General features: G+C 37.3%; 1 pseudogene; it reads left to right on the plus strand.

Moving 5' to 3' along the window:
• The first annotated feature begins 13,120 nt into the window (after positions 1-13,120).
• LOC116659901 lies at positions 13,121-16,970 on the plus strand (annotated as a pseudogene).
• The last annotated feature ends 460 nt before the right edge of the window (positions 16,971-17,430 follow it).

Below are 17,430 nucleotides of genomic sequence, written 5' to 3' on the forward strand. Positions count from 1 at the left end.
AGCATCTTCCAGGACAGTGATTTCACAGTTTATCAGTCAGCTTTGCTACAGCAGTAAACAACAGCTTGTGGGAAAGAGCATTCATTTCTTGTTGTGATTATTTGCCCCTTGCCTGATCTCTACTGGAATCTATTGGATTTCATTGGCTCTTTTGGGCTCTGTTGTTTTTTTAGGCCTTTTTGAACTCTGTTGGATTCTTCTTAATTTTGATAGTAGGCTTCTTTGAGCTCTATTGGATTCTGCTGGGCTAGACTCAGCTACCTGTATCTTCTGGTAGCTACTTTTGGGGATATACTGTTACCATGATGGAAGGCGGAGCAAGAGGGCAGAATCCAAGTCATTCTGTGGTATTTAAAGCTGTTTCTGGACAATGTGGTGGCAAAGACGCTCTCTTTGACCAAACTCTAGTCAAATTCCTCGGAGGCTTTTTCTCGACTAGGGGTCAGTCTTGACTTATAAAAACATCAGATTCTCAGCACAAATGGTTTTGCCCCCCTGTCTCTCCCCCAACCCATGCACATCTAGGATGACCCAAGCCATTCTGGACATACCTGCCTGAGAAAGCTCAGTACTGCCTAGGAAAATGTACTGTTTGTTCCAGCCCACAGCTGGTGATAGGTACTTAGGCTCCTGCATCCCACCTTAGAGCAGTTACTTGAGAAAGCTTGCAGTTATAAATCCCTACTCTGCCCCTTTGAGATGTAACTCTTCCACCAACCAGAATTATCTCCTCCAGGACCTGAGAGCCATCTCTTTGAAATGCAAACATTCAGGGAGATGCCTCTAGCTCCTGGTCCCTGTGGGAGGATAAGAGCCTAGTTTCTTAAACTGCTACCTCCAGTCATAAAGATACAGAATTTCTCTTTCAGATAAGCACCAATTAACAACCCTCCGTGTCCTGGTCACATTAACTGACCCCCTTCCTGCTTTTCACAAGTTTTCACTTCCCGGATTCTGTTCCATCTCTACTCCTCACTCATCTTTAAAACACCCAAGTCACCTCTATGAAGTTGAGTTCAGTTCATGCTGGTCCTGTTTTCCTATTGCAAGAGTTTATTACTGAACAGAATCTATCCTTAGTACTTTAACTTGTATCTGGCTTTATTTATCTTTAACAGTGGCAAATGTTACATTTCTCATATTCCAAAGCACATCAAATAACCAAGCCCAAGGTTAGTGAGCCCAGGAAATATGACAAGGGCAGAGAATAAGCAGAGTTAAACCAATGATAACTCACATAGATTTTTTTTTTTTAATAAAAGTGAGTTCTACAGATTCCAGAAGGTGGTCTTCCTATCAGATTTTCATAAAAGAAATGCTAAAAGCAGTGTTTTTGACACAGCAAACACAAACAGAAAAAGTTACAGCAATGTTGCTTTCTTAATTGGCTGGTACAAAATTTCCTCAAGGGAACTAAACCCATAAATTTAAAAAGTGTATAAACTTTAATATCAAGAATATGTTATTCATTTTCATTCTGAACTGATGAGTAATGTTCCAATGTTCTTTAAATGGAAGCCTATTAGTTGTACTGCCTTGCTATTATTAAAAGTGTGCGTTCAATAGTGAAAAATAGGAAAAGCCATAAAAATTGCAGACAAATCAGAAGTCTAAAAAGCATCTAAGATCCCTACTTCCTGTAAACTTTGTTAAAATCTCTCCACCAGATTTTATTTTCAGTTTACTTAACAAAATTAAGATGCACTGTGTGATTGCCATCTCATGTGCCTTGTCGCACCTTTTACACTCAGTTTTTAAGGCCATGCCAAGAAACAGAATACTGATTATTTAAGACATAGTGTATTTAGTGAACTTGTTCAGCCTTTAACATTTCATCCCACTATGCTCCAGCAGAAAGTACAAAATGTACTACTTGGATGAGATTCACAGCCCAGTGTCGACAAACAGTCTCAGAATATTAAATTCCACCCTAGTGTGTGTTCCCTTATGTTCTGTGATATTTGACTTGAAGGGAAAATAACTCAACAATGGAGTGACAAATCCAAAGTGACAGAGGTAATACATCTTCACTTCAAATTCAATATGCTTAACGTCTTCATCAATTAATGGAAGGGAGGGCAGTACACACAATAATAACTGGACAATGATATTGAACATGGGTCGTTAATGGTGAAATGTTCAAAACTACTTTGTTCAATGTATTAAATGATCACCTATTAGGTGAGAAGTTTACCTGCATTTTGCGTGTGGGTGAATGGAATGGAAAGGGAAAAATTAATAAAGTATCATTCTTGCCTTCCATGAATTTGTTGGGTAGTGGAAAGTTCCAGGAATTCAAGCTAAATTTATGTGTTTGACATTGATCATGACATAGCCTGTGTTCAGAACAATGTCATAGCAAGTAGAGAATAGGGGAAAAAGAGGGAGATACCCTTTCCAGAAGATTAGATTTCAGAATTATTTGAACAAATTGGAGATGTAAATGAATGATGCCAAAATAACATTTACAGAGAAGCAAATTTATCTAAAAGTAACTGGCACTTGTAATAAATTAGGAGAGACTGTTTTATGTAAATATGACTAAAATTTACGTAGCTACAGAAAATCAAATAGGAAGCCAAATGATCTAAAGAATTAGATCAGATTTAAAGTAAAACTAATGGCAGAAGTATTAACAGTAAAAGCTACACATTGGCTGCGTATTTGCTTTGGTGCCAGTCACTGTGCTAGGCCATTTATATACATTACCCTTTAAAATTTTAATTTTTTGCAGCCATTTTTAAAAATTGAAATATAGTTAATGTACAATATTATGTAAGTTATAGGTGTACAATGTAGTGATTCTCAATTTTTAAAGGTTATACTCTATTCACAGTTATTGTAGAATATTGGCTACATTTCCTGTGTTGTACTATATATCCTTGTGGCTTATTTTATACATAATAGTTTTTATCTCTTATACTTTACTCTTGTAATTCCTAAAACTGGCCTAAAGAGTTTGGTGTGTTATTATCACCATTTCACCAGTGGTGAAAACCAAGGCTTGACACGATCTGGTAACTTTCCCAAGTTTACAAGCTATTAAGTTAGTGCCACAAAGATTTGAATCTGACTCCAGAGTTTGCACTACCTCCAAATAATCAGCTGGGGCACCCTTTTCAGTAGTAAGAAGTAAAAAATCTCTAGTTATTTGACCATAATATTGTAATACCTTATAGACTACCAAATATGATACCATGAGTTTCTGTTTTTGTTTTCTCTGCAGAGGAAATCATAGTTGGTCCCAGGAGAGTAATTCTTTATGATGGTCATGTCATCCTAGGGGGAAGTAAATGGCTTTAAAGGGAGATGTAGGAGATGAGATTTTCCTGACATGATTAGCTAAAAGAGACAGGACTTAAAAGGAAAAAAAAAAAAGCTGAAACAATTTTATTCTGAAATCTTTCTTGCTGGGGAGAAGCTATTTACAAATATTATTTTGCCTTGTTGGGATTCTACCATTTCAGAGTGAGGCTTGACTTCTCCCAGCTGTTGCACTGAGTCTATAGAGGATAAATAATCCTGAGTCCTGGCATCTGGGAAATAAATGTGAGACTGTCCAGGCTTCTAGGGTAACATTCTGACCACTCCAAGTTCCCCGAGCTGAGCATGGTGCCTTGGTGGCCGTTGAGGTAACATTTCCCCTCATCACTTGCTCAAGAGAACCACAGTGTAAAGTCGTCAGTCAAGGAGAACTATAGATACAATGGATAAAATCTGGCTTATGTAGAGAGATTCTAGACTGAGACTTCTGCTTCCGCGAGACACTTCTACCCTGGCAGTGATTTCACCGTTGCTTTACTGCTCATGCCCCTTCCCTGCTGGATCTCCAACCCTAGACAATGCTCTTTGTGCTTCTAAGATTGTCCCAGGACAAGCTCTATTCCTGGCATGGCTCCTTGGACGTTGTCTTCTACAACCCCAAACAAACTGGCCCTGTCAGGGCACAGAAGAGTCTTAATGAACTCAAGAAGGTCTCCAAAGGCTCTCTGGGGGCAACTGTTACTACAATTTCAGCAATATTATGGTTTTAAGATGGTTAGATTAGATGATTTTTTAAGTCCTCCTAGCTCTAAATAGAGTTTGTGGGCAGGCCTGGGAACACACCCATCACATTTCTCTGGGAAAATACATTCCAAATCCAAACAGACTCAATAAATGGATTTATGGAACACAACTCATTAAAGCTGGGACTAGACCTGGTGGGAGTGAAACATATAGGCTTTAGAAGAGAACATATTGTGTCTATATTTGGCAGATACCAGGGTCACTTTGCTGATTAAATGCTGAAGTAAATAGGGGCCCATTTGTTGGGTCTAACAATGCTCCTGAATGTTTTGACTGAATTTGCTGATACTTTTTTCCTCTGAATTGATCTTCTTAGCTGGTTGTTTTATTTTTGCAACGTATATTCACTCACAAGGAGCGTTATGAAAAGGATAAAAACTTTGGAAAACTGGCTTCATGAGGAAGAACTCAAATGTTCAGTATATGACGCTATGAAGGAACTTCAAAATGTTCTTATTGAATTTGAAAGGATGTTGTATAGGTACATGGATAGATAAAACAATGCTAACTTTTGTACAAAGAATGAGGACACAACATCAGCTAAGTATACTCATACATTCCTAAAGGGCAAAACAGAAAACAGTTTTTACTATCCTTAAAAATCTGAGAATGACATGAGTGTCAAATTTATGGGCTAACTTTGTATTTATTTCTTAAGCTTGGAAAATGAGAATGTGAAAATAGTGGACTAAGAACGAAGAATGAGACAAAATCCTGGTTATGAAAAACAGGAGCTTTAAATGATTAGCTGTAGATTCTTCTCTTAAGCTTCTGGGGAATAAATATCCTTCTCCTCCGTCTCAAATGTAAATCACCAAAGGGTGAGGAGATGAGGCTGGATCCTAAAAGTGAAGCCAAGTAATGTGTGGTATAAGAAAGTGATGTTCTGGAACTTGGGAACCATGCACACGATGATTAAGATTTTGTTCTGGGATGGATTAAAAACACCCAGCACTGCCAGAAGATGACCCAACCCCAGAGACAGGCTATAATAGCAGTAACATGATGAACTAATGGTAAGAATACAACTGAGAAACCCAGCTTGGATATAATATATGGTCAGTATTCATTAAATGTTTACCCAATGAATGAAAGATCCTTTATTAGTAGGGATTATTAATTGGGATTGCAAGAGGGTGGGGCCATAGCCCCTGGGGATAGAGTTAATCAGAATCATGAATTATTTGGGGATCATTTTTACACTACATTCTGTGCGTCAGAAATTCTAACATGTACCTTGGGTTGTGCTTTAAATTTTCTATCCTCCTTCTCCCCTATACCCACAATAAAGCAGTAATAAGCCTGAATGTTTGGGGTGGGAAAAATAAAAAATAAACCTTGTCAATTAGTGTTCTGTATGAAGAAAGAATCTATGTGAGAATAGTTACTGAAAGCAAACCAGAGGAAAATGATTTCCTTTTCTAGATTTAAAGCTGGGTCACTAGTATCTCTGTAACATACCTAGTTTCTGTACATATAGCCACACCTCTATTTTGTTTTTCTTTTCTTTTCTTTTCTTTTCTTTTCTTTTCTTTCCTTTTTCTTTTGAGTGTATAACTCAGGTTACTAGTTGGATTCTCTGGCCCTGGGAGCATAATATGAACTTTGACAAGACTTTTACATATCTCAGAGTTTATTCTATCCTCATGCTGTGTGGATCTGTCCACTGGTACAATTTGGAATGGCTAATTTTTTTTTTAGCAAAATTCTCTTTATACATGACAAAATATTTTTAACATGAAACAAAGCAAATCATACTAGTGGCCAGAAAAGCATGAAAATTCTCTATTATCATACTTTACATATGAATGTGTATATATATATAACATATATATAATTATGACTGTAAAACATAAAAAATAGAATAAATATAACAGTACTAAAAGAAAAACTTATGGGCTAGTATTTTAAAATTACATTGATGCATTTTTTGAAACAAAGACATAAAGACTTATAACCACATTTTGGTCTGTCACAATAATAAATAACGTTACCGTGTCTGTTTTCAATCCCTAACTTCTGAAAAATTGAAATGACTTCATAGAAATGATTTTTCTTTGTGTATTAATGATCAACAGAAAGCAGTCAAATTTGTTCATAACTGATTGAAGAACTTTTTTTATTCATTACAGTTTCAAAAAAGTCTTTCACATGCAGTAATAATTACATAAATCACTATGAAGATAGCTCAAAGAGTTCCCATAAACCAGCACCCATTTTCCCCTATTAACAAACTGCATTAGAATGGTACGTTTGTTACAGTTAATAAATTGATATTTATGTATTGTTGTTAACTAAAGCACATAATTTTTTCAGATTTTCTTAATTTTTTAACCTACTGTCTTTTGTTTGTTGATTAGGAAAAACTGTACACATAAGAATGTTAGAAAGAGATCCATGAAAACCCTCATTTTATAATACATTCAGGAAATTGCAAAATGTCATGTCTGATTAGGTCAATTTTAGTGGATTTCAAGTGATACATTCACCAAAAAATGTCATAATTTCTATATATGGTTTGGAGAAGTTTGAGGTCACTTTTAGTATTACATATTCCTGAATTTAAACAGTCAATTTGAGTTGATCAAGATGGCAGGCTAGGAAGACCCTGAGCTCACCTTCTCCTATGAATATACCAAAATTACAACTACTTACAGAAAAACTGTCTATGAGAATGACCTGAACAGTAGCAGCAAAGATTTTCCACAATTAATAATAAAAAGAAGGGGCCAAAATAAGACAGGTAGAAGGGGTAGAGACACGCTCTACTCAGCACCTGGGTCAGTGACCCACAAATGGGAAGGATATCACAACTGCAAATGTCCTCCCTGAGGAAAGAGGGATCTAAACCCCACATCAGACTCCCCAGCCCAAGGGTCCTGCATCTGGAAGATGAATTCCCAGAAAATCAGGCTATGAAAACTAGTAAGGCTTACGTGAGCGCTACAGGAAACAGAGATTCTGCTCTTAAAGGGAGCTTGCACAGTCTCACAGGCTCCAAGTCTCACCACAGAAGCAAGTGGTCAGACCCACTTGCTGATCTTAGAGAGCCTCTCAGAGAGGCAGGGGGCAGCTGGGACACTCCATCAGAACTGAGACACTGGTGGCAGTCGTTTTGGGGAGCTAGGATTCTTTTTATTTCTTTTACTTGCCTGATTGCTATGGCTAGGATGTCCAATCTTAAATTTACTTGTTTTGTGACCTAGCAGGTGATCTATCCTGAAAGATGTTCCATGTACACTTGAAAAGAATATATTTTCTGCTATTTTTGGGTGAAATGTTCTGTGCATCCAACTATTAAGTCCATTTGGTCTAATGTATCTTTAAGGCCAATGTATCCTTATTGATTTTTCTGTCTGGATGATCTATCTATTGATGTAAGTGGGGTGTTAAAGTTTCCTACTATTGTATTACTGTCAATTTTTTCCTTTCTATCTGTTAATATTTGCTCTGTGTATTTATGTGCTACTATGTTGGGTGCACATGTATTTGTAAATGTTATAAATTTGTGTTGGATTGATTCCTTTATCATTATGTAATTCTCTTCTTTGTCTCTTATTACAGTCTTCATTTTAAAGTCTATTTTGTCTGATGTAGGTATTGTTACCGCAGCTTTCTTTGTCTTCATTTGCATGGTATATCTTTTTCCTTCCACTCACTTCCCAACTGTGTGTGTTTTTAGATCTAAAATAAGTCCCTTGTAGGCAGCATATTTATTTTGCCATTCTGCCACTCTTTATCTTTTGTAAAGTTTTTCCCCCTCCTTTATTTTGGTATAATTGACAAATAAAATTGTAATATACTTAAAGTGGAGAACATAATGATTTGATATACATATACACTGTAAAATGACTCATCCCATCGAGTTAATTAATACATCCATCACCTCACATATTTATCTTGTGTGTGTGTGTGTGTGAGAACATCTGCATTCTACTTTCTGAGCAAATTTCAATTATACAATAACAGTTATCAACTACAGTCACCATGTTTTACCTTAGATCCTCAGACCTTTTTCATCTTATAGCTGAAATTTGTACCCTTTTACCCACATCTTCCTGGTAACCACTTTTCTAATCTCTATTTCTGAGTTCAACTTTCTTTTTTTTAAGATTCTTTTTTTTTTTTTTTTTAAGATTCCACATATAATTGATACTATGGGGTATTTATCCTTTCCTGTCTGGCTTATTTCACTTACTGTTATGCCCTTCAGGTTTATCCACATAGTTGCAAATTACAGGATTTCCCTCTTTTAAAGGCTGCATAATATTCCACTGTCAAGTTTTAGAAGATGCACTGATGATGTGGTGTGTTAAGGGCAGGATCACACAGTTTGAACTCTTGTTGGTGTCAAGGCTGACACTCCCCCCCCACCCATCCTTCTCCTTCCTCTCAGCAACAACAAACAAATGCCCATCTCTCTTTGTCACTGTATGCATGGCAATGCCCCTTACCACCCAACTCTCCTCCACAGTCAAGATTATCAGTGACTGTTTCAACAAATATGTGTCCTTCCATAAAAGAATTCTCATAGGCACTGCCACAATAATGGCATTTTATCTATTTTGTTACATAAATGATCAGGTTACATGTAATTTTTTTTTCAATGAGTAGTTAATTTTTCCATTAAGGATTTTAGTTTCTAGAATATAATGTATTGGTAGTCACCGTTAGTCAAGTTCATGATTTTGTAGTTAGAAAAACATCAAAATTAAGAAGCAAATTGTTTCTTTTTCCTAGAAAGACTGATTGCAAACCTAGTTCTATGGCTCATCTCAGGTGCTTAAAAACCATTGCATTTAAAGCTTTGTCATTGATTAATCCCCTTTATTAACATTTTGGGGAAAGTGAAGGTAAGACAGGAATTCTTTTACATATTCTTTGCATATTTGTAAGCAATTATTAGTAAATGCTTGGCTGTGTTTTCCTTTTAACCAGATTACTTAAGTTTTTTTCTTTTTTTAATTGAATTATAGTCAGTTTACAATATTGTGTCAGTTTCTGGTGCACAGCATAATGTTTCAGTCAGACGTGTACATACATATATTCCTTTTCACATTCTTTTTCATTATAGGTTACTACAAGATATAGTTCTCTGTGTTACACAGTAGAAAAATTTCAAGTGAAATTTTCCCTTCTGTTTACCATTTTCTAAAACTTTAACCATACTTCTTGCTCTTTTCCTAACCTTTCTGTATTTAACATTATTTATACTTAACTGTGATTAAATCATAAAATATGCACAAATATTTTGAATGTTTTTACTGCTTGTAATGCTTACGAAATATGTTTTGACTCTAATTACATGAATTTTGTGGATTCTAATGTGATGTAAGTACTTTAAGTGTCTTCCATGCTCACATTTTGATTACTTCCTTTACACAACCTGCTTCCTGCTTTTACTGGAAGCTAAGCAGAGTTTTTCTATTTTTGTTTTTAATTTTACTGTTCCCCAAGGCTTTCTTAATTGTGTTTTTCATGGGTAGGCAACATCTTGTCTTGGAATGTTTGAGCCATGACTAAAGTATGCCCACATGTCACTTGTTAAATGAGTTTTATTTTTTTAATGTAGTTTTTGGTTCATAAGTAACAAAGAAAATTTCTAATACATCACTCTACAGCCCAGTATCTAGAATTTTTCTACTGAAATATGATTCTAAGATTGACCTCCTTTCATATTTGTTATTTAATTTATCACATTATGGATCTTAAGAGTTGGTGGTAGTAGCCAATGAAATACTATGCTTAAGAAAGAAGGTAAATAATGTTATCTGAATGTATTTGCTAGTTTTATGGTTTACATAAAATGTTTTATTCTATTCTTTAACTTTTATATTCATAATATAATTTATTCCAAAATTTAGAGATGAGGAAGTTACGGTTTATAGATGTTCAAAAGCTTGGCCAAGTTCATCTTAGTAGTTGCAATGCTTTTTTCACCTACTGTTCAAGTTGATTTTGTCTGATTTTTGCAGAGCTAATTAATTTAAAGACTGTAATTTGTTTTATTTTATTGGTATATGTAGGCCTACATTTTTCAGAAGAATGATGTGCCAAAAACTGTGTCAAAAGGATTTTCACATGAAATCAGTTCTACAGAAAGTCTTCTGTTTCCCTTACTCACTCTTGTAATAGTGATGAGGGCAACAACATGTTCTATTCCCCATGCTCTTCTTACAACTTAATTTTGCCACTGCTCCCACCCAAGGAATGGGATATTTGTTCTTTCCACTTGAATCTGGTTGTCAGTGGTAGCGATGCTTTGTGACTTCCAATACTAAATCATAAAAGGTGATTTTTTTTTTTTTGCCTTATTCACTTGGAATTCTTACTCAGTTCAGTCACCAAGCTGTATGGAAGCCCAAGAAGCATATAGAGAGGTCCATATGGAGAACATCCAAGGCTCCAGTCATCAGCCACATATGACTGAACTCCCAGCCAACAGCCAGCACCAACTTGACAGCCATGTGAGTGGATCATCTCAGAAGTGAGCTTGTAGCCCCCAGCTGAGTTGATGCCACGTGGAGCAGCAGTGAGTTTCCCACACATATAAAACTGAAGATATGAAAGCTAAATAAAGTATTGCTGTTAGTTTGTGATATATTTCTGAAAGTTTCCTATCCATTAAGTGAACTCAGACTTCATCTGATAAAAATGACCGAAGCAAAGTTGCTCAGCTCCATGAAGGCAGTACAAGTCTGAAATCATTTCTGTTTTGTAGTTTTATACTTATTCTGCTCTTTTATAAAGCCCTGTTTGTCTGTTTTGGTCAGAAAGATCCAGGAAAAAGGAAATTAGTATATTTGCCCTGGAGTTGCTGCAGTGTTCTGACTTGGTACTAATTAACATTTTGAAAGAAATCTATTTGAACTTCAGCCTGTTCTATTTTTACAAGTCATCTGACTTCTATTAATTCTATAACTGAACAGATATTTTATTTAAGTTACAAATTTTTTTACTTCTAATTTTTTTACTTCTAATTTTTTTACTTCTAATATACTTCTAATTTTTACTTCTAAACCTGCTTCTTTCATTTAGAATTTATCTTCCTTCAGCCCATTTTTCATATCTTATTCATAGATTTTTTTAAAATGTGATTTTTCTTAAAAATGTAATTTTTCTTTCTCGTTTTCTTAGTCTTACCATAATTGGTCATAAACAACAAGGCCATGATTTTCAGTCATTCAGACTTAGACATCCATTTGACCAGCTTGTAAGATCAACAGTTACATTGTTTATTTGCATATTTTATCATGGCAAAAAAGACCATATTCTGCAATGTTTTTTAATATGTCAATAAATATATGATTCATATTAACTATTTGAAAGGGTAGATGGACAGGAACTCAAGGAAGTCACACAGGTGGCCTCAGTTATTTCTGAGGGTTTGTTTTCTAAGGACACCACGCCCTAGTGTCTAGTCTCACAACTGCCTTAGTCTTGGTTTCCCTTCCCTGGAAAACAAAGCTTGAAACATGGACTTGTCTGTAGGTAATTCATTTAGGAAGTGACCCTAAGTATCAGGAATGGGAACTGAGGGAGTGCAACTTGGAAGAGGAGAAGGGAATGATACGAGTAACTTTTCAAATTGATCATCACTATAGCTACAGGAGCTCAATTTCAGTTTCTGATGAGCAGTTTCAAAGGTACATGTTCCATTGTCCTATCAGACTTCACTTAAGAAACACAAATTCAAAGACAGAATGGTTAAGAATTTCTAGACAGTTGCAACAGGGGACCACACTTAGGCCTTTCTGAATGCAGGACCATGCAGGACTGCACTGATTTCAGATGCATGAAGCTGGCCCTGCTTATGATCCTTGAGATGTGGCACTAAGAGGCTGGAGATGGTTGTCTCAAGGCAAAGCAGAGACTGAAGTGTGAATGCAGGAGGCCACGGGGGCCTGAGAACAGAAGCTCATAAACTTTAGGAATGCACAAAAGTCCGGGAAGCATTTAGATGTAAGCAGCTGAGAAATGGGCAGTTCATACAAATGTGTCTGAATCTGGTGGAGACAGATGTCCTAGCTGACATCGGGTTACATCTGTATTAGGAGCGCCTTTGTCTGCATTACCTTTCGCAACAGCTTTAACCCATTTGTAATTCATGTAGTTTTTGATGAGAAACTCTTAAATCTTTGCCACACTTGCTGTTTATCTTCTCTCTTCATCTTGTGTTAGTGTTGTCTTAGTCAGATCAGGCTGCCACAACAAAGTACCATAGTTCAGGTGGCTTAAATAACAGAAATTTCGTTCTCACAGTTCTGGAGGTCTACAAGCCTAAGATCAGGTGCTGGCTGATGTGGTTCCTGTGAGAACTTCCTTCCTGCTTTACAGATCGCCACCTTCTTGCTATATCATTACATGGCCTTTCCTTTGTGCAGACAAATGGGAAGAGAAACAGATAGAAAGACAGAGACAGAGACAAGGACCATCTTTTCCTCTTTTTATAAGGCCACCAATCCTATGCTATTAGGATCCTATCCTTATGATCTTATTTAACCTTAACTACTCCTAAAAACTCTGTCTCCAAATATAGTCATACTAGGGGGGAGGTAGGAATTCAACATAAATTTTTTTTTTGTTGGTGGGGGATGCAAATTATTTAAAATCCCAAGTGATAGATTTCTTATTTATTCACATTCAACTTGATGTTGTTTTATTTGGCCCCTCTTTCTAACTTGCTGTTGCCCTTTGGGCTTTTATTTGGTGGAGTAGACACCTATATAACTGTATTGTCATCTCTTGCCCCTACACTTTTTGGGAACTCTATCTTTACATGGAAAAATGGATGGACTCCAAAATTTTTCCCACCCCAAATCTATTAAGATGTTAATAAGAACAAAGAGTTCTTCTATTTGTCAAGATTTACCTCATTGAAAGGCAGTTTGGGTTATAATAGTAATATTTTCTTGTATCAGAAAACGTGTCCATACAGCAGAAGAGCTGGCTCTCCTTGTTTGTTTTAAGCAGTTGACACTGGGAATTTGGTGTTTAGTTCTGGATGCTAGACTTAGAGGGACTCTGATTCACTGACATTTGTCCTATAGGGATGGTGAATGGTTTCCGGAGCATGATCTACGAGGAACAGTTGATATTCTTAGAAGAAGATGTAGGGGAAATGTATCTGATTTTAAATGTTTAAAGGCCCATCATATGAGAGAGGAAGTAGGGTCATCCTGAGTGCCCTCAAAAAAGAGAGCAAGTATTAATCATAGATGTGAGAGGAAGGCAAATTAGTTTATGAGGAAGAAACTTTGAACAGATAGATCTGTGCTAAAGGAGGAGTTCTTTGAGTCATGACATAGAAAGCTTTTCCTCGTTGACAGCCTTCAAGCAGGGGAAGAATAAATACTTCATACCAAGGTCACTGCCCAAGATTGAATGTGTCCTCAGGCAGTGGAACTGAGTGTAAATAGCAAGGAATGGTTCTTAAATTGTGAAGCACTATTTGGTGCCCTGAGAAGGCTGATCTCTGGTTATAAAGTGCTGTGCTAAGCATGTATCATGTCTGTATTAATTTCCTAGGTATACCGTAACAAAGTACCAAAAACTAGGCGGTATCGAACAACAGAAATTTACCGTCTCAACGTTCTAGAGGCTAGACGTTCAAAATCAAGGTGTTGGCAGAGCCATGCTCCCTCTGAAACCTACAGGGGAGAATCTTTTCTTGACTCTTCCTGGATTCTGATGATTGCCATCAACCGTGACATTCTTTGGCTTGCAGCTTTTTCATACCCATCTTTGCCTCTGTTGTCAGATGGTGTTCCTCTTTTCATGATATCAGTCATGTTTGATTAGGGCTCACTCTAATGATTTCAACTTAACAACATCTACTAAGACCCTATTTCTAAACAAGGTCACATTCAGGGGTTGGGATTCCAACATATCTTTTTGGAGGACACAATTCAACTTGTAACAGTGTCTGCAGGAGGCTGACATACTGTGCTTTCATGCTGGGCCTGTTCCAGCCATGTTCAGTTATCTAGGCAAATTAATTTACTTCTCAGAACTTCAGTTATGCTTCTGTAAAGTGAGAGCAGTAACTTTCTCTGGCCAGTTGACAAGGTCTGATGTGACTACGTAAAGAGTTAACACATGGTTATGTAATCTCAAAACCTCTCCTATAGAGATATGTTTATCGTAACTCAATATAGGTACATTTCCAAATGATAACTTTTTTCCCTTTGAGCACAATGAAAGCATGAAGTGCTTAATCTTTAAGACGTATAAAAAAAATCTCATGGGCACTAACCGCAAAAGACCAAAAAATCAGGATCTGCAATAAAAGCATGAGAAACAGCACAGCTTTCTTTCATTTTGCAGGAGTCTGAGAAAATCAACTAACTTGATTCAACACAATTTACCCAGTCCACATGAAGAAAAGGAAAACACAAGAGACCTGTTTTAGGAATTTATTCCAAGATTTACGATCTAATTTTTCATTGTGACACTTTGTTCCCACGACATCCTATTCAAAGACTTTCTGGTGACCTAAATCAGTCATTTTCTTTTAAAAGCCCTTGTTTTCCATCCTGTCATTTATTTCCAGTTGCTCTTTGTGCTCACTGTTGATCACCATCAGTGATAATTTGGGGAGGCATGCAACATGTTTGCAAACAAAGGGGATGAATGGTCTGGCATTTGAGGGAGGACTAAAAAAAGACATTTCAGTCTGGAACCATGTGAGCTGGAAGAATGCGTTCTCCCCAGCTTAAAGTAATGGGTACGGACTGAGAATGGTAAAAAACAATCTTGAAAAAGAAGAACAAAGTTAAAGGAGTCATGCTTCTTTGAAAACTTATTACAAAGCTACAGTAATCAAGACAGTGTGGTACTGGCATAAGGATAGACATATAGATCAATGGAATAGAACTGAAAGTCCAGAAGTAAACTCTTACATTGATGGCAAATTTACTTTCAACAAAGGTGCTAAGACAATTCAATGGAAGAAAGAATAGTCTTTTCAACAAAGTGTACTGGGACAATGGCATACAAAAGAGTGAAACTGGATATCTGCCTCCCACCATACCCAAAAATGAACTCAAAATGGATCATAGACCTAAATGTAAGAACCACACCTAGTAAACTTTTAGAAGAAAACATAGGCATAAACCTTAGGCAATTAAAAAGCAAATAAATAAAAGAAAAAAGTAGATTGGACTTCATCAAAATTGAAAATTTTGTGCTGTAAATGACACAATAAAGAAAATTAAAAGAGAACCCATAGAATAGGAGGAGGTATTTGCAAATCATATGTCTAATAAGAGGCTTGGATCCAGAATACATAAATAACTCTGACAACTCAATGCTATAAGGACACATAGCTCAATTAAGCAAAGAATATTTGAATAGACTTTTATCCTTAGAAGATACACAGATGGCCAATGTGCACGTGGAAAAGAGGCTCAACATTGCTAGTCAGCAGGGAAATGTCAATAAAAGCTACATGAGATCCCTACAACTTCATACTTACTAAGATGACTATAACAAGAGATGGTAAGCAAGTATAGCGACAGGAGGAAAGAGTTGGAGACTTCTCTGAGCCCTAACCGTCCAAGATGATTTCATCGGGCATATAAGGATTTTAGACCAGGGAAAGATGATTTGAAACAGAGGTAAAAGTTCCAGCCAGCCTATAACGGCCAATACAAATACCCAGAGTATGAATCACCGATCAGACATTCTCCGTATGCCCTGTGGCCTGATGAGGGGAGGGGCCAGGGTCTTGGAAAGCAGAGTATTCATACCCAGCTGATGGAGCATTTTCAATAGATCATAGAAAGAATACCTGGAATTTGCCAAGAAGTATAACCTCCATGTGATTATAGATGAGATTTACAAGCTATCTGTGTTTGAAAAATACATTATATTCCACAGTGTTCTGGGTGTGGATGAAAAATGTCACCTGGCATGTCACTAACTAAGGATGTTGTAGCCATCCAGCCACTGCAGCCACTGTAGCTGCCCTCAGCTGTGAGGGGATTCAAGATGGAGAAAAGTAGGAGACTGGCCCTGGATAGTTAAGGTGCTTATCAAAGAAATGACTTCAATGAGCCCAGACTCTTGCCACTTCCCATACATAGGAAAGCGCTAAATTCATCAACTTGAGATGTCTGGTTTTCTTTAATTAACAGTAATCTCGTGATGTTCTGACTGCCTGGTTTTTGTTGCAAACTCCTATATATCTTGGTTCCTCCCTAACCTCTTCTGAGCAGTCCCTCAGAGCCATCTGAACAGCTGTCTTCCAGGCTTACGTCCTCAGAAAATCCACCAAATAAAATATAATTCTCAAATTTTTGGTGGTGTGTTTATTTTCCATCAACACGGGCACAGAAAGTTTGCCTGGCCTCAACACTGTCATCTGAAGCACCAGTAAGGATGTTGGCATCTCTGGCTTCTTCTTTGGAGCTCTGTGTACCAACAATGAGGAGATGGGCTCTGCTGTGAGCTCCTTCAGCTACCTCTGCAGCATCTCTCGCATCGCCCAGGACAAGCTGTGTTGGCTGCTCCAGAACAGAGAACAAACCGACAAAGTCTATCTGCCCACTAACCCCTCCCAGCTGCAGGCAGCTCACAGGTACATTATTAATGAGTTGAAGGCATTGAAGATCCCCTTTCTCTACTGTGGCTCTGGCCTCTATGTCTAGATCAACTTGGAAAACTTCCTGGACCTGTGTACATTTGAGGAAGAGTGGCTCCTCTATTGCCGCTTCCTGGACGACGAGCTGATGTTGTCCTGTGGGGAGACCTAAAAGTGTAAGGAGCCTCGAATTTTCCATCTGATCTTGGTGGGTAAGTTCATCCAGTTAAAACTCACCATGCATCAGTTCTATCAGAAGCTAGGGGAGCATAAGTAGGATTTGATAGTGAAGCAACTGGAGGATGTGCAGAGGGAGTAAGCTCTCTGCCCCCCAATCAGTTACTCCAGCCAGTCACGCGCTCAGGGAGGCCCTGCTGTCAGCCTCTGGTCCAGAAGGCTGGGGCACTGAACTGGTGCTATCACTGAGCCAACAGTAGGCTCCTCCAGGAATAGGCTCACGTGAATCAGTCATTAGCCTCCTTAAGCTGAGGATCTGTCATGTTTGGAAGCTTTGCATCTTTTTAAAGTTTTTGCAAACTGTTGTGTGTGCAAAACATTTTTATGAGTTTGGGGTGGAAAAGTCTACAGGAACAAAAGGAGCTCCCTGGGGCCCTATTTAGATGGGTTTATTTTTGTGTTTGATGTCTTATAAATTCCACATTCTCTTAAATTGCAGGCCCGTTCTGTTTCTTGGTCTTACTCTTATAATCACCTTTGGGAGCTAGATGATTTTTTTGTCCTTTTAAAACTTTTAAAGTGGATTGCATGTGAAGAATAAT

This window comes from Camelus ferus, chromosome 3, assembly GCF_009834535.1.
Source record: "Camelus ferus isolate YT-003-E chromosome 3, BCGSAC_Cfer_1.0, whole genome shotgun sequence".
Classification (NCBI taxonomy): Eukaryota; Metazoa; Chordata; class Mammalia; order Artiodactyla; family Camelidae; genus Camelus; species Camelus ferus.